General features: G+C 44.4%; 1 protein-coding gene across 2 annotated transcripts in view; it reads left to right on the top strand.

Annotated features, from left to right (window-relative positions):
• P2RY6 (pyrimidinergic receptor P2Y6) overlaps positions 1–27,814 on the top strand; it is a 199,068-nt gene that overhangs the window by 121,896 nt on the left and 49,358 nt on the right. Inside the window, exon 1 of one of the 2 annotated variants that reach the window (XM_058185392.1) lies at positions 26,255–26,391. The exons of the other annotated variant lie outside the window; for it this stretch is intronic. The gene's annotated coding sequence lies outside the window, so the exon portion shown is untranslated. Of the gene's footprint in view, positions 1–26,254; positions 26,392–27,814 lie in introns of those variants that run through there. 2 annotated transcript variants of the gene reach the window in all.

Here is a 27,814-nt window from a genome sequence, read left to right as displayed (position 1 = left end):
TAGAATAGAATAGAATAGAATAGAATAGAATGAAAGAGAAGAGAAGAGAAGAGAAGAGAAGAGAAGAGAAGAGAAGAGAAGAGAAGAGAAGAGAAGATGGAATGGAATGGAATGGAATGGAATGGAATGGAATGGAAGAGAAGAGAAGAAAAAATGGATGGAAGAAAAGAGAAGAGAAGAGAAGAGAAGAGAAGGGAAGGGAAGGGAAGGGAAGGGAAGGGAAGGGAAGGGAAGGGAAGGGAAGGGAAGGGAAGAGAAAATGAAATAGAAGAGAAGAGAAGAGAAGAGAAGAGAAGAGAATAAGAACTAGAATAGAATAACAGAGTTGGCAGGGACCTTGGAGGTCTTCTAGTCCAACCCCCTGCTCAGGCAGCAAACCCTCTACCAGTGATGGCTAATCTTTTCCGGACTGAGGCACGCTCGTGCACGCCCAAACCCCCAAAATGCAATCCGTGCATGCGCCTGCCCCGTGCATGCGTGCGCAGCCTCGCACATGTGCCCCACCCCACCCCATGCTTCCATGCGTGCCCCCTCGCACGCCCTGCGCTTGCACATGCACTGTAGAGACCCAAAGGCCAGCAGGCCAGCAGGAGGCATGCGCGGCGGAGCTGAACTGGGGTGACAGCTTGCGTGTCCACAGAGAGAGCGCTGCGTGCCACGTCTGGCATGAGTTCGCCATCACGGCCCTAGACCATTCCAGACAAATGGTCGTCCAGTCTCTTCCTGAAAACCTCCAGTGATGGAGCACCCACAACTTCTGGTGGCAAGTAGTTCCACTGGTTAATTGTCCTCATTGTTAGGAAGTTTTCTCCTTAATTCCAGGTTGTTTCTCTCCTTGATTGGTTTCCATCCGTTACCTTCAGGGTCTTTGGAGACTAGGTTGACCCCCTCTTCTTTGGTAATTAAGTACCTAACTTTGGTAGTTAGGTAGTTAAGGTGGAATTGTTTTATCCCGTTTTTAATTTTCCCAGCACTGGCCGCAGTAATTTATTTATTTTATTTATTTTATTTATTTATTTTGTCACAACAGTGTATATAAACATAAGCATGAAAGTAACAATAGGACAGGAACGGTAGGCACGCTTGTGCTCTTATGCACGCCCCTTACAGACCTCTTAGGAATGGGGTGAGGTCAACAGTAGACAGTTTTTGGTTGAAGCTTTGGGGATTTTGGGAAGAGACCACAGAGTCTGGTAGTGTGTTCCAAGCATTAACAACTCTGTTACAGAAGTCATATTTTCTGCAATCAAGATTGAAGCGGTTAACATTAAGTTTAAATCTATTGTTTGCTCTTGTATTGTTGTGATTGAAGCTGAAGTAGTCTTTAACAGGAAGGACATTGCAATAGATGATTCTATAAATTAAACACAGGTCTTGTCTGAGTCGGCGGAGTTCTAGGTTTTCTAAACCCAAGATTTCAAGTCTGGTGGCATGAGGTATTTTGTTGTATTCAGAGGAGCGGAGAACTCTTCTTGTAAAATATTTCTGGACACGTTCAATTGTATTGATGTCTGAAATGTGGTGTGGGTTCCAGACAGGCGAGCTGTATTCAAGAATTGGTCTAGCAAATGTTTTGTAAGCTCTGGTAAGTAGTGTGGAGTTTCTGGAGAAGAAGCTACGCAAGATTAGGTTTCCAACTCTTAAAGCCTTTTTTGCGATGTAGTTGCAGTGGGCTTTGGCACTTAGATCATTGGATATGAAAACTCCAAGGCCTTTGACAGGGTGGGGATCATCTGTAAGGTAATGTCCATCGAGTTTGTATTTAGTGTTTAGATTCTTTTTTTCCAATGTGTAAGACAGAGCATTTGCTGGTTGAGATTTGGAGTTGCCAAGTTTTTGACCATTCCGACACAAAGTCCAGGTCTTTTTTGAAGGGTAGCTGTATTGTCTGGGGTGTTAAATAGTTTGATATCATCAGCTGATGCTGGATCTTCTCTTTCTCTTTTTACGTTTTGCAGAAATCTGGTTCCAGTTTGGCCAGGATTTGCCCTCCGCATGAACTCCTTTTGCCAGGCTTAAAAAAAAATACAAAAAACAGAGCCAGGACCTTGTTGATCGCAAGCAAACGTTAGGATCTAAAGATAGCTGGTTTTCTAGTTTCCAATATTTGATTTCTGAATTGGACGGAAGCTGCTGGAATAAGAAAAACAATGATAGTAGGAAGCCTCTGTTGACTGTCAGAAGACCTGGCAGGAAATGTCTGGTTGAGCGTAAAGGAAGTTTGAGGAGGGGGACCATATTACTCATATGTCTCTTATTGGAAGGACCAGTAGAAGGTTGAAAGTCTTACTCTTTCCTTGGAAGCTAAGTTGCATTAACAGAGGGATACAATCAAGATCAAGGGAGGTACTAATACCAGTCTTTAAAGCCTTAGTAAGGCCAACACCTAGAGTACTGCCTCTAGTTTTGGTCACCACGCTATAAAAAAGATGTTGAGACTCTGGAAAGAGTGTAGAGAAGAGCAACTAAGAGGATTAGGGGACTGGAGGCTAAAACAGACGATGAATGGTTGCAGGAACTGGGCCTGGCTAGTCTAGGGAAGAAAAGGACCAGGGGAGACAGGAGAGCATCTTCCAATATTTGAGGGGCTGCCCCAGAGAGGAGGAAGGGGGTCAAGCTATTCTTCAAGGTACCCGAAGGCCAGACAAGGAACAATGGATGGAAACTGACTATAATCCCAAAAGCTTTAACCAAAAACTTTCTAATATTGACCTCACCCTATTCCTAAAAGGACCATAAGAGCACAAACGTGCCTACCGTTCCTGTCCTATTGTTTTTCTTTTTCTTCTTATATATATAATGCTTATTCCTCCTAATATTTACTCATATATATGTTTATATATGTGTTGTAAATGTTGTACCTTGATGAACGTATCTTTTCTTTTATGTACACTGAGAGCATATGCACCAAGACAAATTCCTTGTGTGTCCAATCACATTTGGCCAATAAAATTCTATTCTATTCTATTCTATTATATACTATATAATCTTTTTTGTATGATATTTATATATATATTGTTGTGACAAAAATAAATAAATAAATAAAAATAAAAGGAGAGATTCAACCTGAAAATAAGGAGGAATTTCCTGACAGTGAGAACCATCAACCGATGGAACAGAAGTTGCCTTCAGAAGTTGTGGGAGCTTCATCACTGGAAGCTTTCAAGAAGAGACTGGACTGCCATGGGTCAAAAATGGTGTAGGGTCTCCTGCTTGGGCGGGGGGTTGGACTAGATGACCTTCAAGGTCCCTCCCAACTCTGCTCCTTTGTTAAATGACAAAGTGGTACCCTCTAACTGACCCCAATTTTCCCTGAAGTTGAAATGTCTGCTGGCCAGATGGGAGACTGGTCATTTTCTCAGTCTGGGAAACTCTCCACTATAGTACAGGCAATTTTTCATATAGTGACCATAAGGACACTGAAAACAATGACTTACGACCGTTTTCTGCAAAAGGGATCCCATGACCCTGGGAGACTGAAACCATCCTAAATATGAGTCACCTGCCATGCACCTCAGTTTTGATCATGTGACCATGGGGATGCCGCAACGGTCGTAAATGTGAAAAACGGTCATAAGTCCCATTTTTCAGGGCTGTCGTAACTTTGAGCAGTCCCTAAACCGTCCAAAGTTGAGGAGTACCTGCAATTAATTGCAACAACTCTTTGCAAATGGCAGAAACCCACTAATTCCAGCATCAACGCATTTCTTGCCAGACCGTGTGATGACTTTGCAGGAACAACCACTGAATGGGCTCAAAGATCAAGAAATTCTGGAAGAAAGACAAACAGATTTCTCCCTCGGATGTATTTCTCTCACTGTCGCCCCACCTAGAGAATAAACAGTTGAGTTTGCTGGAGCGACAACTTTCACAATCCTTAAATCTGTCGGGAACAGGAAGAGTTATTCTCTAAAGTTAAATTTCGAAGTATAGGAAGTCCTTGACTTGTAACTCTTCGCTTAATGGCGGTTTGAAGTTACAAAGGGGACTGGGAAAAGGGGCTTAGGACCAGTGGTGGGATTCAAGTCATTTAACCACCGGTTCTCTGCCCTCATGATTTCTTCCAACAACCAGTTTGCCAAACTGCGCAGAAAGTTAACAACCGAAGTGGTGTGAACTGGCTGAATCTCACTACTGCTTAGGACTGTGTTTCACACTTACGACCAGAGGGCTTCAAACTCGGCAGCTTTAAGACTTGTGGTCTTCAACGCCCAGAATTCTCTTTCACGCTATCCTGAATGCCACATATCTGCTTCTGTTGGTATCAATGGGTTCCTTTCAGAGAGAGAGAAGAAAAAAAAAAAATTAAAGGAGGAAAGAGAAGATTAAATCTTTCTTAAGAGAGATCAGGAGAATTAACGCTGCGGTCAGAAACAGAAGTGTTTCCAAAGTCAGCCAAGGAGGAAAAAAAACTAATTTTTCCTCTCCTGCTTTAAAAGCAACCACTTTTCTCCCGTAAAGTTGGTGAAGGAATGAAGAGGACACATTTGCCCCGTTCCAGGTAGTCTTTGTCTCAGGACAGTGACCGTCGTAAAGTGAGCCACCCATGTGACCGACTTGATTTTACCACCTTTTCTGCAGCAGTTGTTAAGACAGAGTTCTTCAAACTTGGCAACTTGAAGACTTGTGGACTTCAACTCCCAGAATCCTCCAGCCAGCATAGCTGGGAGTTGAAGTCCACAAGTCTTCGAGCTGCCAAGTTTGAAGACCTCTGTGTTAAGCGGACGTCACAGTCATTAAGCGAACCCATCATTCCCTATGGCAGGGGTCCCCAACCCTGGGCCACGGCATGCCAGAAACCGAGCCGCACGAACGAATTTTAATTTTATTTCAAATTTAGTTTTTCATTATTTGTCGAATGATGGACAGGTGTCTATCCCAAGCGGGTTTAAAATCCATTTGCCCGCTGAATTGGAAGCTGGTTCCAAGCCTCCACTGCTTTTTCCATGAAAATTTTCTGTGTTAAAAATTTTTTTATTGTTTTATATCACGCATTCCATTTCTGTGTTGAACAGTGCGCTTCCTAGGCGTCCAAAATGTTAACATATAAACTTCATCATCACAAATATTATAATCAGTGGTAGGATTCTACCGGTTCAATCCGGTTTCAGGCGAACAGGAAGCATTGGCGGCAGGAGGCTCCGCCCACCTATCCGGACATCATTAGGGATGCTCAGCGCATGCGCTGAAGGCTTGGTTCATGCGCAGTGGTGGTGCGCGCACTCACATTTGCGAACCAGTAGCGAAGGTAAGTAAATACCGCTACTAGTTAGAATAGAATAGAATAGAATAGAATAGAATAGAATAGAATAGAATAGAATAGAATAGAATAAATATTGGAATGAAGAATAGAATAGAATAGAATAGAATAATAGAATAGAATAGAATAGAATAGAATAGAATAGAATAGAATAGAATAGAATAGAATAGAATAAAGATTGGAATGAAGAATAGAATAGAATAGAATAGAATAGAATAGAATAGAATAGAATAAATATTGGAATGAAGAATAGAATAGAATAGAATAGAATAATAGAATAGAATAGAATAGAATAGAATAGAATAGAATAGAATAGAATAGAATAGAATAAAGATTGGAATGAAGAATAGAATAGAATAGAATAGAATAGAATAGAATAGAATAGAATAGAATAGAATAGAATAGAATAGAATAGAATAGAATAAATATTGGAATGAAGAATAGAATAGAATAGAATAGAATAGAATAGAATAGAATAGAATAGAATAAATATTGGAATGAAGAATAGAATAGAATAGAATAGAATAGAATAGAATAGAATAGAAGAATAGAATAGAATAGAATAGAATAGAATAGAATAGAATAGAATAGAATAGAATAGAATAGAATAGAATAGAATAGAATAGAATAGAATAGAATAGAATAGAATAAAGATTGGAATGAAGAATAGAATAGAATAGAATAGAATAGAATAGAATAGAATAGAATAGAAAATACGGAATAGAGCAGAGCAGAGCAGAGCAAAGCAGAACAGAACAGAACAGAACAGAACAGAACAGAACAGAACAGAATAGAATAGAATAGAATAGAATAGAATAGAATAGAATAGAATAGAATTCTTTATTGGCCAAGTGTGATTGGACACACAAGGAATTTGTTTTGGTGCATATGCTCTCAGTGTACATAAAAGAAAAAAAGAAAGAAAAAGAAAAAAAAAGAAAAATATATATAATCATGTATACCTAAACATATATACAATTCTGGGAAGTTGAAGTCCACAAGTCTTAAAGCTGCCAAGTTTGGGGACCCCTGCTTATGACCGTTGCCAAATCTCCATGGTCACGTGATCAAAATGTGCAGGTTTGGCAACTGGCATGTACTCATGACAGTTGCAGTGTGAAACCTTTTGCAACCCAGCCGACAAATGGGGAAACCAGATTCGCTTAACAACCGGGTTACTAACTTAACAACTGCAGTGATTCGCTTGCCACAACGGTGGCAAGAAAGGTCGTAAAATGGAGCAGAATGACCGGTTGTCTTGCTTAGCTGACAATCGGACTCAGTTGTAGTCGTTAAGTCAAGGACTCTCTGTCTAAGTCTCCATTGTGCTGTCTTCGGCAATGGGTCTCGGTTGTGACCCGGTTTTTCTGGAACCAAATGGGACACGATAAAGTCTCCCGGCACTCTAAACGTGGTCCTTGACTTACGACCATTCGTTTCTCAATCGTTGGAAGTTAACAACAGGGAGTGAAAAGGTGATTTACGGATCGGTCCTCGCACTTAGCAACCGGCATGTATTTAAAACCGTTGCAGAGACAAATGATTGTCACTTCTCATCTTCCCAACTGGCTTCGGACAAGCAAAGTCAATAGAGAAAACCGGATTCGCTTAATAGAATAGAATAGAATAGAATAGAATAGAATAGAATAGAATAGAATAGAATAGAATAGAATAGAATAGAATAGAATTTTTATTGGCCAAGTGTGATTGGACCCACAAGGAATTTGTCTTGGTGCAGATGCTCTCAACGTACATAAAAGAAAAGATACCTTCATCAAGGTACAACATTTACAACACAATTGATGGTCAATATATCAATATAAATCATAAGGATTGCCAGCAACAAGTTATAGTCATACAGTCATAAGTGTAAAGAGATTGGTGATGGGAACGATGAGAAGATTAATAGTAGTGCAGATTCAGTAAATAGTTTGACAGTGTTGATGGAATTATTTGTTTAGCAGAGTGATGGCCTTCGGGAAAAAAACTGCGTGATTCACTTAAGGACCTGGCAAAAAGGCCCCCTGTAAAATTGGGGGCGACTCACTTTGGGTTTGGCCTGTCTAGAGAAAATAAGGACGAGGGGGTGATATGATGGCAGTGTTCCAATATCTCAGGGGCTGCCCCAAAGAGGAGAGGGTCAAGCTATTCTCCAAAGCCCCTGAAGGAGGACAAGAAGCAACGGATGGAAACTAATCAAGGAGAGAAGCAATCTGGAATGAAGGAGGAATTTTCTGACAGTGAGAACAATTAACCAGTGGAACTACTTGCCACCAGAAGTTGTGGGTGCTCCATCACTGGAGGTTTTAAAGAAGAGATTGGATAGTCATTTGTCCAGAATGGGATACAGAGTCTCTTGCTTGAACAGGGGTTGGACTAGAAGACCTCCAAGGTCCCTTCCAACTCTGTTATTCTGTTATTCACTTAATAACCACATTGCTTAGCAACAAATACACCAATTCCAATTGTGCTTGTAAATCAAAAGGCACCCGAATTCCAGTTAATGACCCGTGTCCTCTTTCAAGATAGAATAATTATTTTCTCTGGTCTCTCTGTTTCTTCTCGGCACAAATCATTTCGCTTTTTTGTTGCCTTTAACCTGCTAATTCTTCATCCCTTCCTTCCGAAAAGAATGGCTGTCACTTCTGCAAATTTCAAACATATTTCAGACCTGCGGATTTTGTGCTCCAACATGTAGGGAGCGCATGTTTTTTTTAATGCAAGGATAGTCCTCTTTCGATTTGGGAAATTTGGAAAGCTGTGGCATTTTGCTGTTGAAAAATGCTGGTAAATTCAAGGATATTGAGCAAGATTGGTGTCGTGATTAAGGCATCAGGCCAATCACCAGGAGCCGGTGAGTTCTAGTCCAGCCATAGGCATGAAAGCCAGCTGGGTGACTTTGGGCCAATCACCAGGAGATTGTGAGTTTTAGTTCCGCCTTAGGCATGAACATCATCTGGGTGTCTTTGGTCCAATCACCAGGAGACAGTGAGTTCTAGTTCCACCTTAGGCATGAAACCTGGCTGGGTACCTTTGGGCCAATTACCAGGAGCCGGTGAGTTCTAGTCCTGCCTTAGGCATGAAAGCCAGCTGGGTGACTTTGGGCCAATCACCAGGAGACAGTGAGTTCTAGTTCCTCTTTAGGCACAAAAGCCAGCTGGGTGACTTTGGGTGAAACACCAGGAGACGGTAAGTTCTAGTCCCGCCTTAGGGATGAAAGCCAGTTGGGTGATTTTGGGTGAAACACGAGGAGACGGTAAGTTCTAGTCCCGCCTTAGGGATGAAAGCCAGCTGGGTGACTTAGGGCGAAACACCAGGAGACAGTAGTTCTAGTCCCGCCTTAGGGATGAAAGCCAGCTGGGTGATTTTGGGCGAAACACCAGGAGACAGTAGTTCTAGTCCCGCCTTAGGGATGAAAGCCAGCTGGGTGATTTTGGGCGAAACACCAGGAGACGGTAAGTTGTAGTCCCGCCTTAGGGATGAAAGCCAGCTGGGTGACTTTGGGCGAAACACCAGGAGATGGTAAGTTCTAGTCCCGCCTTAGGGATGAAAGCCAGCTGGGTGACTTTGGGCGAAACACCAGGAGACGGTAAGTTCTAGTCCCGCCTTAGGCATAAAAGCCAGCTGGGTGACTCTGGGCCAAACACCAGGAGACGGTGAGTTCTAGTCCCACATCAGACCTGAAAAGCAGTTGGGTGTCTTTGGCCCAATCCCTCTCTCACCGCCTAAGCCACTTCCAGTTTTGTTGTTGTGGGAAAAAAGAGGAGAAGGAAGGAGTAACAGATAAATTCTCAGCCTTGGGTTATTTATAAAAATAATACAAGCAGGATGTGAATGAATAATAACCACTTCAAGAGATCTGAAGCTTGAAAGAAATGTTATCCTTGACGCAGCAATCATAACACCACGCAAAAAAAAACAACAAAAAAGGACCACAAGTTTAAAGTTTAAAGATAATCTCTTCTTAAGGGAGAACTGGACAGATTTTTCGTTTGGTGGTCAATTACATTGCGGTGAAGTGTTTATCCCATTTTTATTTTGTGTCGCTGTTCAAATTCTCCTCTTCCTCTATGGGTGCTTTGAAAGACCTTGATCCTTGAACGCCGCTTGCATGGCATAATTCCCGATATCCTCTTTTTTTGGGGGGTGGCGGTTTCCAAGGTTAAGGCGAAGGTCCCATGACTTATTTAGAATTTGTTTGCAATTTCTGGCATTCTTCACTGGTTTTCGAAACACCCACCGGGGAACCGGAAGTGCGGAGGACGCCAAAGATTTAAAAAAAACAAAAAAACAGGTTGCAAGTACATTCGTGGTTAGATCTGGGGGGAAAAAGGCTTGGGGGCAATGAGAATGAGTTGGTAACAAAGATTGTATTTGCAAGTACAGACAAGGCTTAGAAAACTTGGAACTCCGTCGCCTTCGACAAGACCTAAGTTTAACTCACAGAATCATCTATTGTAATGTCCTTCCTGTCAAAGACTACTTCAGCTTTAATTGCAATAATACAAGGGCAACCAATAGATTTAAACTTAATGTCAACCGCTTTAATCTAGATTGCAGAAAATATGACTTCTGTAACAGAATCATCAGTGCTTGGAACACTTTACCTGACTCTGTGGTCTCTTCTCATAATCCTAAAAGCTTTAACCAAAAACTTTCTACTGTTGACCTCACCCCATTCCTAAGAGGACCATAAGGGGCGTGCATAAGCGCACAAACGTGCCTACCGTTCCTGTCCTATTGTTTTTCTTTTCTTCTTCCTATATATGTTTATATGTGTATATACTATATAATCTTTTTGTATGATGTTGTGACAAAATAAATAAATAAATAAAATAAATGCTTCCAATCTGTGCCTGCTCAGTTCAGGGACTTACAATATTGTTCACACACTTTTATACCGCCCTATCTCCCTAGGGACTCAGGGCGGTTTACAGCCATATAAAAACATATATATATACAGAGTAAAACATTAATTTAAAAAACTTATTACATAGGCCGAATATTTAAAATAGAGATATAAATAATAAAACCCCATTAAAACCAGATTTAAAATTTAAACATTTAAAAAATTTAAAAATTCTAGTGCAGTCCTGCGCAGATAAATAGGTGTGTCTTAAGCTCGCGGCGGAAGGTTCGAAGGTCAGGAAGTTGGCGAAGTCCTGGGGGAAGCTCGTTCCAGAGGGTGGGAGCCCCCACAGAAAAGGCCCTTCCCCTGGGTGTCGCCAGTCGGCACTGCCTGGCCGACGGCACCCTGAGGAGTCCCTCCCTGTGAGAGCGCACGGGTCGGTGAGAGGCATTCGGTGGCAGCAGACGGTCCCATAAGTAGCCCGGCCCTATGCCATGGAGCGCTTTGAAGATCATTACCAAAACCTTGAAGCGCACCCGGAAGGCCACAGGCAGCCAGTGCAGTCTGCGCAGGAGAGGTGTTACGTGGGAGCCACGAGGGGCTCCCTCTATCACCCGCGCAGCCGCATTCTGAACTACCTGGAGTCTCCGGGTGCTCCTCAAGGGGAGCCCCATGTAGAGAGCATTGCAGTAATCCAGTTCCAATGCGTTCCAATGAATAGAATATGAGCCAGAAAGGACCTTCCGGAGGTCTTCTAGTCCAGCCCCCTGCTGGAGCAGGAGAATCGATACCAGTGATGGCGAGAGGAGTGCGGGAGGGTGGTTGCGTGCGTGCCCACACCTATAATTCTATGCGCATGTGACACACACACACACACCACGCTTTTGGCATGGTGGGCCTGGTAGGCCTGTTTTTTGCTCTCACCAGGCTCCAGAGCCTTTCTGGGAGCCTGGGGAGGACCAAAACGGCCTTCCCCACACCCATGGAGGCCCGTTTGTCAACTTCCAGTGGGACCTGAGCTGAGCTCGCGTGCCCACCAATATGGCTACGTGTGCCACCTGTAGCAAGCGTGCCATAGGGTTGCCATCATGGACCTATACCATAGGTGACTGACAGCCATTCATTTAGTGTCCGTTCGACGTTCCAACGGTAGTGGGGGAAAAAAGTGACCTCTTTCACACTTACCACCGTGGCAGCATTCACGCGATCGAAATTCAACGGATTCGTAGTTATGACGGTTGCCGTGTCTCAGGGGTCACGTGATCCACCTCTTGCGACGTTCTGACCAGCAAAAGTCGACGGTGAAGCTCAGGTTCACTTAACAACCAGGTTCGCCGCTGCACTTCATAAGCCTGGAAAAGGAAGGTCATAAAACGGGATAAAATTTCGTTTAACCGACGTCCCATTTAGCAACAGATTACCGGGGGGGGGGGCCTCAGGTGTGGTCGTAAGTTGAGGACTACCTGTATTGGGAGCTGGTTGTGACTAGGAATACAGTGTCAGGGTTCCAAGTAACACCCCCTCAAGTAGTCCTCAGTTTATGACCACAATTTAGCCCATTGTCCTCGCTGTCAGGAAATTCTTCCTTAATTCCAGTTTGCTTCTCTCCTTGGTTAGTTTCCATCCGTTGCTTCTTGTCCTGCCTTTAGGGGCTTTGGAGAATAATTTGACCCCACTCTTTTTGGGGGCAGCCCCTGAGATATTGGAAGACTGCCATCATGTCACCCGTAGTCTTTCTTTTCTCTAGACTAGATATACCCAATTCAGTTCAGAACAGAGCTGGAAGGGACCTTGAAGGTCTTCTAGTCCAGCCCCCAGCTCAAGCAGGAGACCCTATACCATGTTAGTGGCTGTCCAATCTCTGCTTAAAAACCTCCAGTGATGGAGCACCCACAACTTCTGGTGGCAAGTAGTTCCATGGGTTAATTGTTCTCACTTGTCAGGAAATTCCTCCTTAATTCCAAGTTGCTTCTCTCTTTGATTAGTTTCCATCTGTTGCTTCTTTTTCTGCCTTCTGGTGCTTTGGAGAACAGCCCGACTCCCTCTTCTTTGGGGCAGCCCCTGAAATATTGGAAGACTGCTATCATGTCTCCCCTGGTCCTTCTTCTCATTAAACTAGACGTGCCAGGAGGAACTACTAGACCCTACCCAAATCCTGCAACCGTTCTTTTTATGTTTTAGTCTCCACTCCAGGCCTTTTAATCGTAACTGGCTGACCAACCGCACTCAACATGTAGTCCTCAACGGAACTACATCCACATGGAGGGAAGTAAGCAGTGGAGTACCCCAAGGCTCTGTTTTAGGCCCAGTACTCTTCAACATCTTCATCAATGACTTGGACGAGGGGATAAATGGGGAACTCATCAAATTTGCAGATGACACCAAGCTGGCAGGAATAGCCAACACTCCAGAAGATCTTGACAGACTTGAACATTGGGCGCGATCTGACAAAATGAAATTCAACAGTGAAAAAAGTCAGGTTCTACATTTAGGCCAAAAAAACAAAATGCACAGGTACCGTATATGTGGTACCTTACTCAATAGTAGCACCTGTGAGAGGGATCTTGGAGTCCTAGTGGATAACCATTTAGATATGAGCCAGCAGTGTGCAGCAGCTGCTAAAAAAGCCAACACAATTCTGGGCTGCATAAACAGAGAGATAGAATCAAGATCACGTGAAGTGTTAATGCCACTTTACAATGCCTTGGTAAGGCCACACTTGGAATATTGCATCCAGTTTTGGTCGCCACGATGTAAAAAAGATGTTGAGACTGTAGAAAGAGTGCAGAGAAGAGCAACAAAGATGATTAGGGGACTGAAGGCTAAAACACATGAAGAACGGTTGCAGGAACTGGGTATGTCTAGTTTAATAAAAAGAAGGACTACGGGAGACATAATAGCAGGGTTCCAGTATTTGAGGGGCTGCCCCAAAGAAGAGGGAGTCAAGCTATTCTCCAAAGCACCTGAGGGTAGAACAAGAAGCAATGGGTGGAAACTGATCAAGGAAAGAAGCAACTTAGAACTAAGGAGGAATTTCCTGACAGTTAGAACAATTAATCAGTGGAATAACTTCCCTGCAGAAGTTGTGAATGCTCCAACACTGGAAATTTTTAAGAAAATGTTGGATAGCCATTTGTCTGAGATGGTGTAGGGTTTCCTGCCTGGGCAGGGGGTTGGACTAGAAGACCTCCAAGGTCCCTTCCAACTCTGATATTATTATTATTATTATTATTATTATAATCATCTTTGTTGCTCTTCTCTGCTCTTTTGCCAAAGTCTCAAACTCTAATCGTTTCCCTCTTTTGAATTATTCTCTTCTGACTCTTCACTCAAACGCGCGGCTTCTGTTTGGATCCTCATTTGATCTTTTTCGTAAACCGTCGGCCACGGAGAACCGGAGACGAAGGCAACCCGGGGGTTGCTTCTGGAAAATTGGCAATTCCATCTCCTTCAACACAAACTCTGCAGGAGGACACACACACAATAAACAGGGCTTTTGATGGCTTCGACTTGGAACATTGTGTAATTTGATGTCAGCCGTGTCCGGAGGAAGCTGGAGTTCAAATTCAGATTTGTTTGTTTGGTGTGTTTTGTTTTGTTTTTTAATTTCACCCCATCTGTAAAGGTGATTAAAGTTCCAAGTAAATAAACTTAGAAGAATTGCTTCTAAGTTATCCAGAGTGTTGCATTTCCATCCAGGATGCCAAAAGATCTGGTCTAAAAAAAGACCAAAAAAATGAGTACGAGGATGCTACACGTATATTTTATTTATTGATCGTCTAAAATAGATGCCAAGTTGCCAAGCGCCTGGATTTGGATCAGGTGACCATGTTTCAGCTGTGACGGTCATAAGCATGAGGACTGGTCATAAAACCCTTTTTTCAATGCCAGCGTGAATGGTCGAAAGGATATATATTGGCCCCGATGGAGAGGGTGCGCAACTTGGGCGTCCTCCTGGATGAACGGCTGTCTCTGGAAGATCATTTGACGGCCGTCTCCAGGAGAGCTTTTTACCAGGTTCGCCTGGTGCGCCAGTTGCGCCCCTTTCTAGACCGGGATGCCCTATGCACGGTCACTCACGCCCTCGTGACGTCTCGCCTGGATTACTGCAATGCTCTCTACATGGGGCTCCCCTTGAAGGGCATCCGGAGGCTGCAGTTAGTCCAGAATGCGGCTGCGCGGGTGATAGAGGGAGCCCCTCGTGGCTCCCGCGTGACACCTATCCTGCGCAGACTGCACTGGCTACCTGTGGCCTTCCGGGTGCGCTTCAAGGTTTTGGTAACCACCTTCAAAGCGCTCCATGGCATAGGGCCGGGTTATTTACGGGACCGCCTACTGCCACCGATTGCCTCCCACCGACCCGTGCGCTCTCACAGAGAGGGACTCCTCAGGGTGCCGTCAGCTAGGCAGTGCCGTCTGGCGACACCCAGAGGAAGGGCCTTCTCTGTGGGGGCTCCCACCCTCTGGAACGAACTCCCCCCAGGACTCCGTCAACTTCCTGACCTTCGGACCTTCCGTCGCGAGCTTAAAACACACTTATTCATCTGCGCAGGACTGGATTAGATTTTAAATTTATTGGTTTTAAATGGGTTTTATTTTTTTTTATATTGTTTTTAAACATTCGGCCTTTTAGAATAAGTTTTTTAATTGTTATTTTAATCTGTATTTATGTGTTTTTATTTGCCTGTGAACCGCCCTGAGTCCTTCGGGAGATAGGGCGGTATATAAATACGATTAATAAATAAATAAATAAATAAATAAATAAATGTTTTCTGAGGTTTTCACGGGTGTTTGTATGTAGGTCTTTGGTTGTTCGGGTTTTCTCCCGTGTAAAATTGGAAATGTCTTGGCAACGTTTCGACGAAGTCTCATTCGTCATCTTCAGGCTTCAGCTTCGTGCTTCTGGGAGCAATGTGTGTGTATATATATATATATATATATATATATATATATATATATATATATATGTAGGTCTTTGGTTGTTCGGGTTTTCTCCCGTGTAAAATTAAATTAGAAGTGTCTTGGCGACGTTTCGACGAATTCTCATTCATCATCTTCAGGCTTCAGCTTCGTGCTTCTGGGAGCAATGTGTGAATGCAGCTGTTTCTTCCTTTTTAACTGCTAGTGGGGGTTTGAACTGATTGGGTGGGAGCTTGGCTGTGCTCTGATTGGATGGGGGTTTTTGTGCTCTGATTGGCTGGGGGTGTGTCCTGTTTGGGTGGGGGCTTGGTTGTGCTCAGATTAGTCTGAGTTGCAGGGGGATTTGAGCTGGTGAGCTGCATTGCTGTTGTTTGGCTTCGTGTTTGTGGTCGTGCTACATCTTCATAGTGGGTGTCTGTCTGTTGCATGTATGGATTGGAGGGGTTTGAAATGGCTAATGTTGCAGCTGCGGTCTGGCGTCTAGTCCTTGGTCGTGCTTCATTACAGTGTGGGTTTGGGTCTGCTTTCTATATATATATATATATATATAGAAGATATAGAAGATATATATATAAGATATAGAAGATATATATAAGAAGATATATAAGATATATATATAAGGAAGAAACAGCTGCAGTCACACATTGCTCCCAGAAGCACGAAGCTGAAGCCTGAAGATGACGTATGAGACTTCGTCGAAACGTTGCCAAGACACTTCCAATTTTACGCGGGAGAAAACCCGAATAACCAAAGATCTACATATATGTCTATATATATAGGTCTATGGTTATTTGGATTTTCTCCTGCGTAAAATTGGAAGTGTCTTGGCGACATTTCGACAAAGTCTCATTCGTCATCTTCAGGCTGGTGTTATCAGCTTCGTGCTTCTAGGAGCTATATATATATATATATATATTTCTTAATATAAACCTCCTTGAATTGTATGTTATCATATTGGCCGGGAACCAAATAAAGCAATCGCGGTAAATATTGGTTGAACATTTTGCTCACTGTTGTGCAATTTGCTTGGCTTGCAAATAAACTACGATTTCTACAGGTAGTCCTCGACTTATAACCATTCACTTAGTGACTGTTTGAAAGAACAACAGCCATGAAAAAAGCAACATAAACCATGGGTTATAGGTAGTCTTCAATTTACAACCGCCGCTGGGATCAGAATTTATCTTGCTAAGCAAGGCGACGACTCAGCTCCGATTTTACGACCTTTCTTTCATTGCAGTTGTGAAGTGAGTGACACGGTCCTTAAGCGAATCCGGCTTCCCCCCATCGACTTTGCTTGTTAGAAGGTCGCAAAAGGGGATCACGTGACCCTGGGAACACTGCGACCCTCATAAATATGAGTCGGTTGCCAAGTGTCTGAATTTTAATCACGTGACCATGGGGAATGCTGCAACGGTCGTAAGTGTGAAACCCAGTCATAGAATAGAATAGAATAGAATAGAATAGAATAGAATGGAATGGAATGGAATGGAACGGAACGGAACGGAACGGAACGGAACGGAACGGAACGGAACGGAACGGAACGGAATGGAATGGAATGGAATGGAATAGAATAGAATAGAATAGAATTTTTATTGGCCAAGTGTGATTGGACACACAAGGAATTTGTCTTGGTGCAGATGCTCTCAGTATACATAAAGGAAAAGATACGTTCATCAAGGTACAACATTTACAACACAATTGATGGTCAATATATCAATAGAAATCATAAGGATTGCCAGCAATAAGTTATAGTCATACAGTCGAAAGTGGAAAGAGATTGGTGATGGGAACTATGAGAAGGTTAATAGTGCAGATTCAGTAAATAGTCTGACAGTGTTGAGGGAATTATTTGTTTAGCAGAGTGATGGCCTTCGGGAAAAAACTGTCCTTGTGTCTAGTTGTTCTGGTGTGCAGTGCTCTATAGCGTCGTTTTGAGGGTAGGAGTTGAAACAGTTTATGTCCAGGATGCGAGGGGTCTGTAAATATTTTCACGGCCCTCTTCTTGATTCGTGCAGTATACAGGTCCTCAATGGAAGGCAGGTTGGTAGCAATTATTTTTTTTTTTTTTGAAACCCAGTCATAAGTCATTATGCCGTTACTTTGAACGGTCACTAAACTAGTCATTGTAAGTTAAGGATTACCTGCATTATTTACATTTTTTCTGTCTTTTCTTCAGGCGCTTGAAAAAAGCAATCATAGCCTTCCCTCATCTCATTTTATCTACACAACAACCCCGTGAGGTAGGCCGAGCTGAGAACCAGCAAACACCCCAAAGTCTGCTCAAGATTTTGTCCCGACTGAGAATATTTTACTTGATTCTCTTGTCTGTCATGAGAAAATCAGATTCATCTAGCCATGATTCTGGTTAAAAACATATCAAATCTGTCTTAAAATCTACAGTCCTTGACTTATAACAATTCATTTAGTGACTGTTCGAAGTTAAAACGGCCTGGAAAAAAAAGTGACTTATGACCGCTATCCACACTTAAAACCTTTGCAGCATCCTCACGGCCACGTGATCAAAATTCAGGTGCTTAGCAGCCGACTCATACTTACGACGGTTGTCGGGGTGACGTGATCCCCTTTTACGACCTTCTGCCGAGCAAAGTCGATGGGGGCAGCCAGATTCGTTTAACAACCAGGTTACTAACCTAATAAGGTTGTAAAAATGGCCAAAGGGGTGGGAAGTCGCTTAACAACTGTCTCGTTTAGCGACGGAAATCCATCGTGGTCGTAAGTCGAGGCCTACCTGTAGGAGTGTCCGCCTTTCTTACAAAATAGCATGAGGGCAGCTGTTTTAATTCCCGCGATTTCTTTCTGACTTCGTTTTTTTTTTCACCCCTTTTCGGTTTTCCCCATTTTGCGTAACTTTTTCTCGGAATCCACATTTTTCAAAGCGAATGAAAACGCCGCCCGTCCGTTGCACAAGAATCGTTTGCTCTGTGCAAACAATTCTCCGCTTGCTGGAGGCTTGTAGGTTTTGTGCTCTGGTTTTGTTTTGTTTTTTCTTCTCTTTTCTTTTAAGGAGTAACCAGTTTGACTTCTCACTGCTTTTGCAATTACGATTTTCCTTGAGGTTTCGTCCTCCTGCTGCGACCTCCGACACATCTGAATGTACAAATGGAGACGGAGGAAAAATCGCATAGAATCATGGAATCCTAAGACAAGGAAGGGACCTTGGAGGTCATCCATTCCAGCCCGCTGCTCAAGTAGGAGACCCTATACCGTGTCAGACAAGTGGCTGCCCAATCTCTGCTTAAAAACCTCCAGTGATGCAGCAGCACAAACAATTTCTGGAGGCAAGCCGTTCCACTGGTTAATTGTTCTCGCCATTAGGAAATTTCTCCTTAGTTCTAAGTTGCTTCTCTCCTTGGTTAGTTTCCACCCATTGCTTCTTGTTCTACCCTCAGGTGCTTTGGAGAATAGCTTGACTCCCTCTTCTTTGGGGCAGCCCCTCAAATACTGGAAGGCAGCTATCTCCCCAATCATAGAATGGAATCAAATAGAATAGAATAGGAATAGGAATTAAGAAGAGAAGAGAAGAAAAGAGAAGAGAAGAGAAAGAGAAGAGAAGAGAAGAAGAGAAGAGAAGAGAAAAAGAAGAGAAGAGAAAAAGAAGAGAAGAGAAGAGAAGAGAAGAGAAGAGAAGAGAAGAGAAGAGAAGAGAAGAGAAGAGAGAGTAGAATTTAAAATAGAATAGAATTTAAAATAGAGTGGAATGGAATGGAATAGAATAGAATAGAATAGAATATGAATATGAATATGAATTAAGAATAGAATAGAAATAGAATAGGAATAGGAATAGGAATAGGAATAGGAATAGGAATAGGAATAGCAGAGCAGAGCAGAGCAGAGCAGAGCAGAGCAGAGCATGACTGTATGACTATAACTTGTTGCTGGCAATCCTTATGATTTATATTGATATATTGACCATCATTTGTGTTGTAAATGTTGTACCTTGATGAACGTATCTTTTCTTTTATGTACACTGAGAGCGTATGCACCAAGACAAATTCCTTGTGTGTCCAATCACACTTGGCCAATAAAAAATTCTATTCTATTCTATTCTATTCTATTCTATGACCATCATTAAGAGTTGTACCTTGATGAAGGTATTTTTTCTTTTATGTACACTGAGAGCATATGCACCATGACAAATTCCTTGTGTGTCCAATCACACTTGGCCAATAAAATTCTATTCTATTCTATTCTATTCTATTCTATTCTATTCTATTCTATTCTATTCTATTCATAGCATAGCATAGCATTGGAAGGGACCTTGGAGGTCTTCTAGTCCAACCCCCTTCTCAGGCTGGAACCCATACACCATTTTAGACAAATGGCTGTCCAGTCTCTTCTTTAAAACCTCCAGTGATGGAGCACCCATGACTTCTGGAGGCAAGTTGTTCCACTGGTTAATCGCTCTAACAGTCTAGACATTCCTCCTTAGTTCTAGGTTGCTTCTCTCCTTGATGAGTTTCCACCCGCTGCTCCTTGCCCTGCCTTCAGGGGCTTTGCGCAGTTCACATTGGTCCCAAATTCAGCCTGAAACAACATTTTTTTCAATTGTCTGCATAGCTGGCTGGGGAATTCTGGGAGTTGTAGTCCACGCTAAGAAATCCCCGGCCAGCTATGAGGACAATTGAATTTAGTTAAACGTTGTCAGTCGGGGGGGGGGGGGAACCGATTATTTGTATAGGGTATTTGTCGGTTCTCAGCTTGGCCTACCCCAAAGGGTTGTTGTGTAGGTAAAATGGGATGAGGGAAGGCTATAAGTGCTCTTTCAAGCTCCTGAAGGAAAGAATAGAATAGAATAGAATAGAATAGAATAGAATAGAATAGAATAGAATAGAATAGAATAGAATAGAATAGAATAGAATTTTTTATTGGCCAAGTGTGATTGGACACACAAGGAATTTGTCTTGGTGCAGATGCTCTCAGTGTACATAAAAGAAAAGATACCTTCATCAAGAATCATAAGGTACAACACTTAATGATAGTCATAGGATACAAATTAGAATAGAATAGAATTTTTTATTGGCCAAGTGTGATTGGACACACAAGGAATTTTTCTTGGTGCATATGCTCTCAGTGTACGTAAAAGAAAAGATACCTTCATCAAGGTACAACATTTACAACACAATTGATGGTCAATATATCAATATAAATCATAAGGATTGCCAGCAACAAAGTTACAGTCATACAGTCATAAGTGGAAGGAGATTGGTGATGGGAACCATGAGAAGATTAATAGTAGTGCAGATTCAGTAAATAGTCTGACAGTGTTGAGGAAATTATTTGTTTAGCAGAGTGATGGTGTTCGGGAAAAAACTGTTCTTGTGTCTAGTTGTTCTGGTGTGCAGTGCTCTATAGCGTCGTTTTGAGGGTAGGAGTTGAAACAGTTTATGTCCAGGATGCGAGGGATCTGCAAATATTTTCACGACCCTCTTCTTGATTCGTGCAGTATACAGGTCCTCAATGGAAGGCAGGTTGGTAGCAATTATTTTTTCTGCAGTTCTAAAGACAGAAAACGATATAAATAGTACAGGTCGCCCTTCACTTACAAATTTTCACTTTCAAAGATACAAAGGAAAATTGCCAAGGATAAGAAATACTAATTTATTGCGAGCAAGGGGTTGAATCAGACAGTCAGAAATGGTATAGTGGGATGGACTAGAATAGGGGTCACTAACCTTTCGGATCTCAGGGACCACTAAATACATAATTTTAAATCCCGTGGACCACTAATATGATCTGCCTAATGACCGGGTGGGCGTGGCTAGGTGGTCATGTGACTGGGTGGGCGTGGCCAACTCGATGTCAGCCTCTACTCGCCCACCTCTACTTGCCCCTCGCCTGCCACCCACTCCTCGCCTGCCCGCCCAGGCTCCTTAAGGCCCCAATAGTTGACGTAGCCAAGCAGCCACTTCAAGAAAGAGTTGACAAGATGCCATTTAGATCCTAAAAAACTAGCGTGCATGTATTCGAACTTGCAAGCTAAATGTTGGAGATGTGACTGTGATGATGCTACTTATTGTCATATATGGTGGACATGTAAAAAAATCAAATCATTTTGCATAAAAATTTGGTGGATTATGCAAAATATCTTGAAAAAGAGGATAAAGTTTACTCCGCAGTTGTTTTTACTGGGTATAATTACGGATTGTACAGTAATAGAGGGTAAACTGATTTTCAATTTAACATCTAGACTATTGGTAGTGCAATACTGGAAGAAGGAACAATTGCCTACTATTGATGAATGGACATTAAAAGTAGCAATACTTAGCAGAGCTGGCAAAAATTTCAGCGTATTTGAAAGACTATTCACAAGAAAGATACATACTGGAATGGAGAAGATGGATTGATTACATTCAAAATAAGTATTTTAAATCCCGCGGACCACTAATATGATCTGCCTAAATATCAAATAGTTTATGAATGAATAGAATGTAAGAACTGTACCTGTATTCTTTTTTTATATATATAAAAAGGGAGTTAAGGTTCCAAGGAAGGGAGAGGAGTCTATGGATAGTTAGTGTAGTCTAGTTTATGATTGTTAAATGTTATACCCTGTATTTTGCTCCGGGAAGTCCGGCGGGGGTAGGGGGGGGGATTGGGGAAAGGGGGGAAGGGGGGAGAGGATGAGGAAGGGGTGGAGGGAGAATTTGCAAAAACTTTGTAAAACTTTTTAATAAAAAAAAAAGGAAGAAAGAAAGAGTTGGCAAAACAGCTGGCTCAGTTCAAATTGGGTCTGGCCGAGAAGGAGGCTCAGCAGAAGCACCTCACTGAGGACTAGGAGCATTCCAAGCAGAGGGAAGACCTGCGGGAGTGCAAGGCCAGGGACCGGTGCCTGGAGGCTCAGCGGGTTAAGATGCTCAGCCAGTTCCAGGCCATGATGCAGTCCCACTGGAACGAGGCCCTCCGGCTCTTCACCACCAGCGGCTTTTCCCTCCAGCCTTCGCCCAAAGCCCCCCCACCAAGAGGCTGAAGCAGACCCCAAGTCGGAATTTCTGCCCCCCTCCGACCCACACAAAAAGACCCCAAAGGGGGAGACTCTCTGGAGCAACACAAACATTCATTGCACGTTTCCGTCCCAGGGGCTGTAGTTTGAGGACCCCTGATTTAGTGCAAGATAAAAAATGAAAATAATTTTTCTGGGGACCACCAAAATTTTCTCAGGGACCACCAGTCGGTGACCGCTGGACTAGATGATCTCCAAGGTCCCTTCCAACTCTGTTATTCTTCCAATGTTCTCTGATTCTATTTGCAGGCCATTTCCTTTGCCAGAACCAGAATGGGTTTGGTCCCGTATCCGCTACTTCTGCATATATAAATATAGAAAGATGTAGTTCTTCCTAAAGCTTTGCTTTCTCTTTTCTTTTTCGTCACATCTGTTTATTTTCTCAGAGTGGTCGGAAGTTTCGTTCTTTCTTTTTGCTTCTCCAATGAGAAGAAAGAAAGCCCAACTTCCTCCTCGTTGCCCATTTCTTCGGCAAAGAGCACTTTCAAAATCCTTTCCTGGCATTTAAATGATTATGAACTGAGTTGGAAGCCTCGGTCCTTCGGGCGGGGGCGGGGGTGATGGTGCCGGGTTTAAATGGGTTCAGGGTTTTGATTGCTCAGAGCATTTTGATGTCTTTTGACACCTCCTGTAGAGAGTCCTCGATTGACAAGCATCGCCTGGTGATTAATCCAAAGTCACCCAGTTGGCTTTCATGCCTAAAGCTGGACTAGAACTCACAATCTCCTGCTGATTGGCTCAAAGTCACCCAGCTGACCCTCATGGGTAAGGTAGGACTAGAACTCACTGTCTCCTGGTGATTGGCCCAAAGTCACCCATTCGCTTTCATGCCTAAGGTGGGACTAGAACTCTCTGTCTCCTGGTGATTGGCCCAAAGTCACCCAGCTGGCTTTCCTGCCTAAAGCAGGACTAGAACTCACCATTTCCTGGTGATTGATCCAAAGTCACCCAGTTGGCTTTCCTGCCTAAAGCAGGACTAGAACTCACCATTTCCTGGTGATTGGCCCAAAGTCACCCAGTTGGCTTTCATGCCTAAAGCAGGACTAGAACTCCCCATCTCCTGGTGATTGATCCAAAGTCACCCAGTTGGCTTTCATGCCTAAAGCAGGACTAGAACTCACCATCTCCTGGTGATTGATCCAAGGTCACCCAGTTGGCTTTCATGCCTAAAGCAGGACTAGAACTCACCGTCTCCTGGTGATTGATCTAAAGTCACCCAGCCAGTTTTCCTGGTTAAGCCAGGACTAGAACTCACCATCTCCTGGTGATCGGCCCAAAGTCACCCAGCTGGCTTTCCTGCCTAAGGCAGGACTAGAACTCACCCTCCCGTTTTCTAGCCTACCGCCTTAACCACTAGGCCAAACTGTCATGCCAACGATGCAAATGTGTCATTCATTCGCACTGTTGGTGTGACACCATCCCAGCCCTCCTGGCATCACCCCCCAGATTTGCAGAGACTTACCGGTTTACAGCTCCTTGTAAAATTCGATCTCACGACCTGCAGATCTTGAAATTCCCACACACCCTTCTGGATGCTTAGACCCTGGGATCACCCTTGCTAACTCTACTCCTGCGTCCATATTCACACGGAGAAACAGAAACTCCAAATATGGTGCCCGAGGCCTGTTAACTTTCCATGTTTGCAGAATAAAGATAGAATCTATAGATGCAGCTCTCCTGAGGTGGGGTGGGGAGCTCCAAGGATTTGCAGGATTATTATCAAAACTTCCTGGCTGAGATATATGGAATACTTTTCCAAGACGGGGAATGTGTCTGCCAAGAAAGAGAAGAAACCAAATTAGGAACGAGACAGCTCGGGTGATAACGTGGGCCTGTATCCTTGCACTGCCAGGAATTAAATCTAGCTATACTTTTGCAACTTTTTTGCAAAAGACCAACGCGATCCTAGGCTGCATCAACGGAGGGATAGCATCAAGATTACAAAAAGTGTTAATATCACTTTATAATGCCTTGGTAAGGCCACACTTGGAGTATTTGCACCCAGTTTTGGTTGCCACGATACGAAAAAGATGTTGAGAGGCTGGAAAGAGCGCAGAGAGGAGCAACAAAAAGGATTAGGGGACTGGAGGCTAAAAGATACGAAGAACGGTTGCAGGAACTGGGCATGGCTAGTTTAAGGAAAAGAAGGACTAGGGGAGACATGATAGCAGGGTTCCAGTATTTGAGGGGCTGCCCCAAAGAAGAGGGAGTCAAGCTATTCTCCAAAGCACCTGAGGGTAGAACAAGAAGCAATGGGTGGAAACTAATCAAGGAGAGAAGCAACTTAGAACTAAGGAGAAATTTCCTGACAGTTAGAACAATTAATCAGTGGAACAACTTGCCTCCAGAAGTTGTAAATGCTCCAACACTGGAAATTTTTAAGAAGAGATTGGATAACCATTTGTCTGAAGTGGTGTAGGGTTTCCTGTCTAGGCAGGGGGTTGGACTAGAAGGCCTCCAAGGTCCCTTCCAATTCTGTTCTGTTCTGTTCTGTTTTATTCCAGGGGTCTCCAACCTTGGCAACTTTAAGCCTTGGCGGACTTCAACTCCCAGAATTCCCCCAGCCAGCTCGCTGGGGGAATTCTGGGAGTTGAAGTCCGCCAAGGCTTAAAGTTGCCAAGGTTGGAGACCCCCGGTCTATTCTATTCTATTCTATTCTATTCTCATCCGACGCAGAAAATGCAGGTATTAGTACCTCACTTGATCTGGATTGTATGAATACCCAACACCCTAGAAGGTAGGCTCAAGATGCAGATGGATCTCCACAGACTTGAACCCTGGGCCCTGTCTAACTAAATGAAATTCAATGTAGAGAAAAGTTAAGTCTTACACTTAGGTAAGAAAAACCAAAAGTAGACATATAAACTGGGTGAAACCAGGCTTAACAGCAGTCACTGTGAGAGGGATCTTGGAGTCTTAGTGGACAACCAGTTAAATACGAGCCAGAAGTGTGAAGCTAAAAAAGGCAATGCAATCCTAAATTGCATTAACAGAGAGGATTCAATCAAGATCAAGGGAGGTACTAATACCACTCTGTAAAGCTTTAGTAAGACCACACCTAGAGTACTGCATCTACTTTTGGTAACCACACTATAAAAAAAAGATGTTGAAATTCTGGAAAGAGTGCAGAGAAGAGCAACCAGGATGATGAGGGGACTGGAGGCTCAAACATAGGATGAACGGTTGCAGGAACTGGGCCTGGCTAGTCTAGTGAAGAGAAGGGAGACAGGAGAGCATCTTCCAATATTTGAGGGACTGCCACAGAGACGAGGAAGGGGGTCAAGCTATTTTCCAAGGCACCCGAAGGCCAGACAAGGAATAATGGATGGAAGCTGAACAAGGAGAGATTCAACCTGGAAATAAGGAGGAATTTTCTGACAGGGAGAACAATCAACCAATGAATTGCCTTCAGAAGTTGTGGGAGCTTCATCCCTGGAGGCTTTCAAGAAGAGACCGGAGTGCCATCTGTCTGAAATGGTGTAGGGTCTCCTGCTTGGGAGGGGGGGGGCTGGACTAGGTGACATACAAAGTCTCTTATAACTCTGGAAGACTTTGGAAAGAGTGCAAAGAAGAGCACAAAGAACTAAACTATATGAAGAACAGTTGCAGGAACTGGGCCTGGCTAGTCTAGTGAAGAGAAGGACTAGGGGAGACATGATAGTAGTCTTCCAATACTTGAGGGGCTGCCCCAGAGAGGAGGGGGTCAAGCTATCCTCCAAGGCACCTGAAGGCCAGATAAGGAATAATGGATGGAAACTGAACAAGGAGAGATTCAACCTGGAAATAAGGAGGAATTTCCTGACAGTGAGAACCATCAACCAATGGAACAGAAGTTGCCTTCGGACGTTGTGGGAGCTTCATCCCTGGAGGCTTTCAAGAAGAGACTGGACTTCCATGGGTCAGAATAGTGTAGGGTCTTCTGCTTGGGAGGGTTGGACTAGATGAGCTCTAGGGTCCCTTCCAACTCTCTTCATCTGCCATCGGTCTCCCTCTGATGAGTGAATTTAGCTTCCAAGGAAGAGCCAAGCCTTACGACCTTCTGCTGGTCCTGCCAAGAGAAGAAGGTGCGGCGACCAAAACTGGAGGCAGGGAGGGAAGGCAGGGCAGGGCAGAGCAGCGGCGGGGCTGGGCCGGGCTGGGCCGGGCTGGAGAGCGGGGCGGGACCGCGGCTGGCTGCGGCTCTTCCCCGCCGGAGCCCGAGCAGAGCGCAGCGGAGCGCAGCGCGGCGAGGTTCCCAGGGGCGTCTCGCCTCTTTTCTCTCCGTCGCCGGGCAAAGCAAGCGAGAAGTCCAGCGGGGCTGCCGATCGGGCGCTGCGGGGCCAAGGTGTCCGAGGCCAGGTAGGGGCTCCGCGGAAGGGCGCAGTGGGGCAGCTGCCCGGCTGGCCAAGAGCAACTCCTGCGCCCCGGAGAGAGCGCAAAGCAACCAGCTCGGGGCTCCCACGAGGGAAGCAGGGAGGGAGGGGGGGCGGTCGTGGGGGGCTCGGATAGCTGACCTCTGAGGTTCCCCCCTTTTTTTTGCACCGGGGAAGAAGCCGCCTCTGGGAGAGAAAGAGGGTCCCCCAAGCGTTCCCCATTTAAAGGGTGGGGGGCTGGTTATGGGGGGCTCGGATAGCTGACCTCAGAGGTTCCCCTCCTTTTTTTGGACCGCGGAAGAAGCCGCCTTGGAGAAAGAAGGAGCGTCCCTCAGGCTTTCCCCATTTAAAGGGTGGGGGGTGCGGTTGTGGGAGGCACGGACAGCTGACCTTTAAAGTTCCCCCTTTTTTGGACCGCGGAAGAAGCCGCCTCGGGGAGAGAAAGGGGGTCCCCAAGGCGTTCCCCATTTAAAGGGGGGGGCTGGTTATGGGGGGCTCGGATAGCTGTCCTCAGAGGTTCCCCTCCTTTTTTTGGACCGCGGAAGAAGCCGCCTTGGAGAAAGAAGGGGCGTCCCTCAAGCTTTCCCCATTTAAAGGGTGGGAGGGGGCGGTCTTGGAAGGCTCGGACAGCTGACCTCTAAGGTTCTCCCCCTTTTTTGGACCGCGGAAGAAGCCGCCTTGGAGAAAGAAGGGGCGTCTCCCACGCTTTCCCCATTTAAAGGGTGGGGGGCGGTCATGGGGGGCTCGGATAAGTGACCTCTAAGGTTCCCCCCCCTTTTTGGACCGCGGAAGGAGGCGCCTCGAGGAGAGGAAGGGGGTCCTCCAGGCGTTCCCCATTGAACGGGAAGTTTAGGGTCCTATCTTAGGGGACTTTCGAGGTCCTCTAGTCCACCCTCTGCTCAGGGCGTCCCTGCGCTAAGCCCACCTGGACAGGTGCCCCCCATCCACCCAGCCATCCAGCCCCTTTGGAAGCTGGCCGTCGCGAGTGCGTGCATCCATGTGCCTTCGGTGGTTGTGTTGCTGCCCGGGTGTTTAATGTGCGCCTTTGCGCGTTTATGCGTTCGTGTGTTTGTCTTTGCGCGCGTGCCTTTGTGTGTGTGAGTGTGTGTAGGTGTGTAACCTCAAAGCGGGCTGTGCCGCCGAAACCTCTCGGACCTCGGTCCGGATCCCCGTTTCTGCAGGTTCGATCCCCCCCCCACCGCACGTGACAGCCTTTTCCAATATTTGTGCATATTATTATTATTATTATTATTATTGCATCGTAAATATTGCCTCCTCTCTTGTGGGTTGGTCTTCTGGCAAAGCCATGGCGCCTGGTTTACTCACTCTCTTTTTTTAAAAAACTTTTTGCAATTTATTGCGCTGCCCTTGAATCAAATCTGTTGGGTTTTATTGCTTGAAATGAAGGG

Source organism: Ahaetulla prasina, chromosome 5 (assembly GCF_028640845.1).
Source record: "Ahaetulla prasina isolate Xishuangbanna chromosome 5, ASM2864084v1, whole genome shotgun sequence".
NCBI lineage: Eukaryota > Metazoa > Chordata > Lepidosauria > Squamata > Colubridae > Ahaetulla > Ahaetulla prasina.
This window is presented reverse-complemented; position numbering and strand designations above follow the sequence as displayed.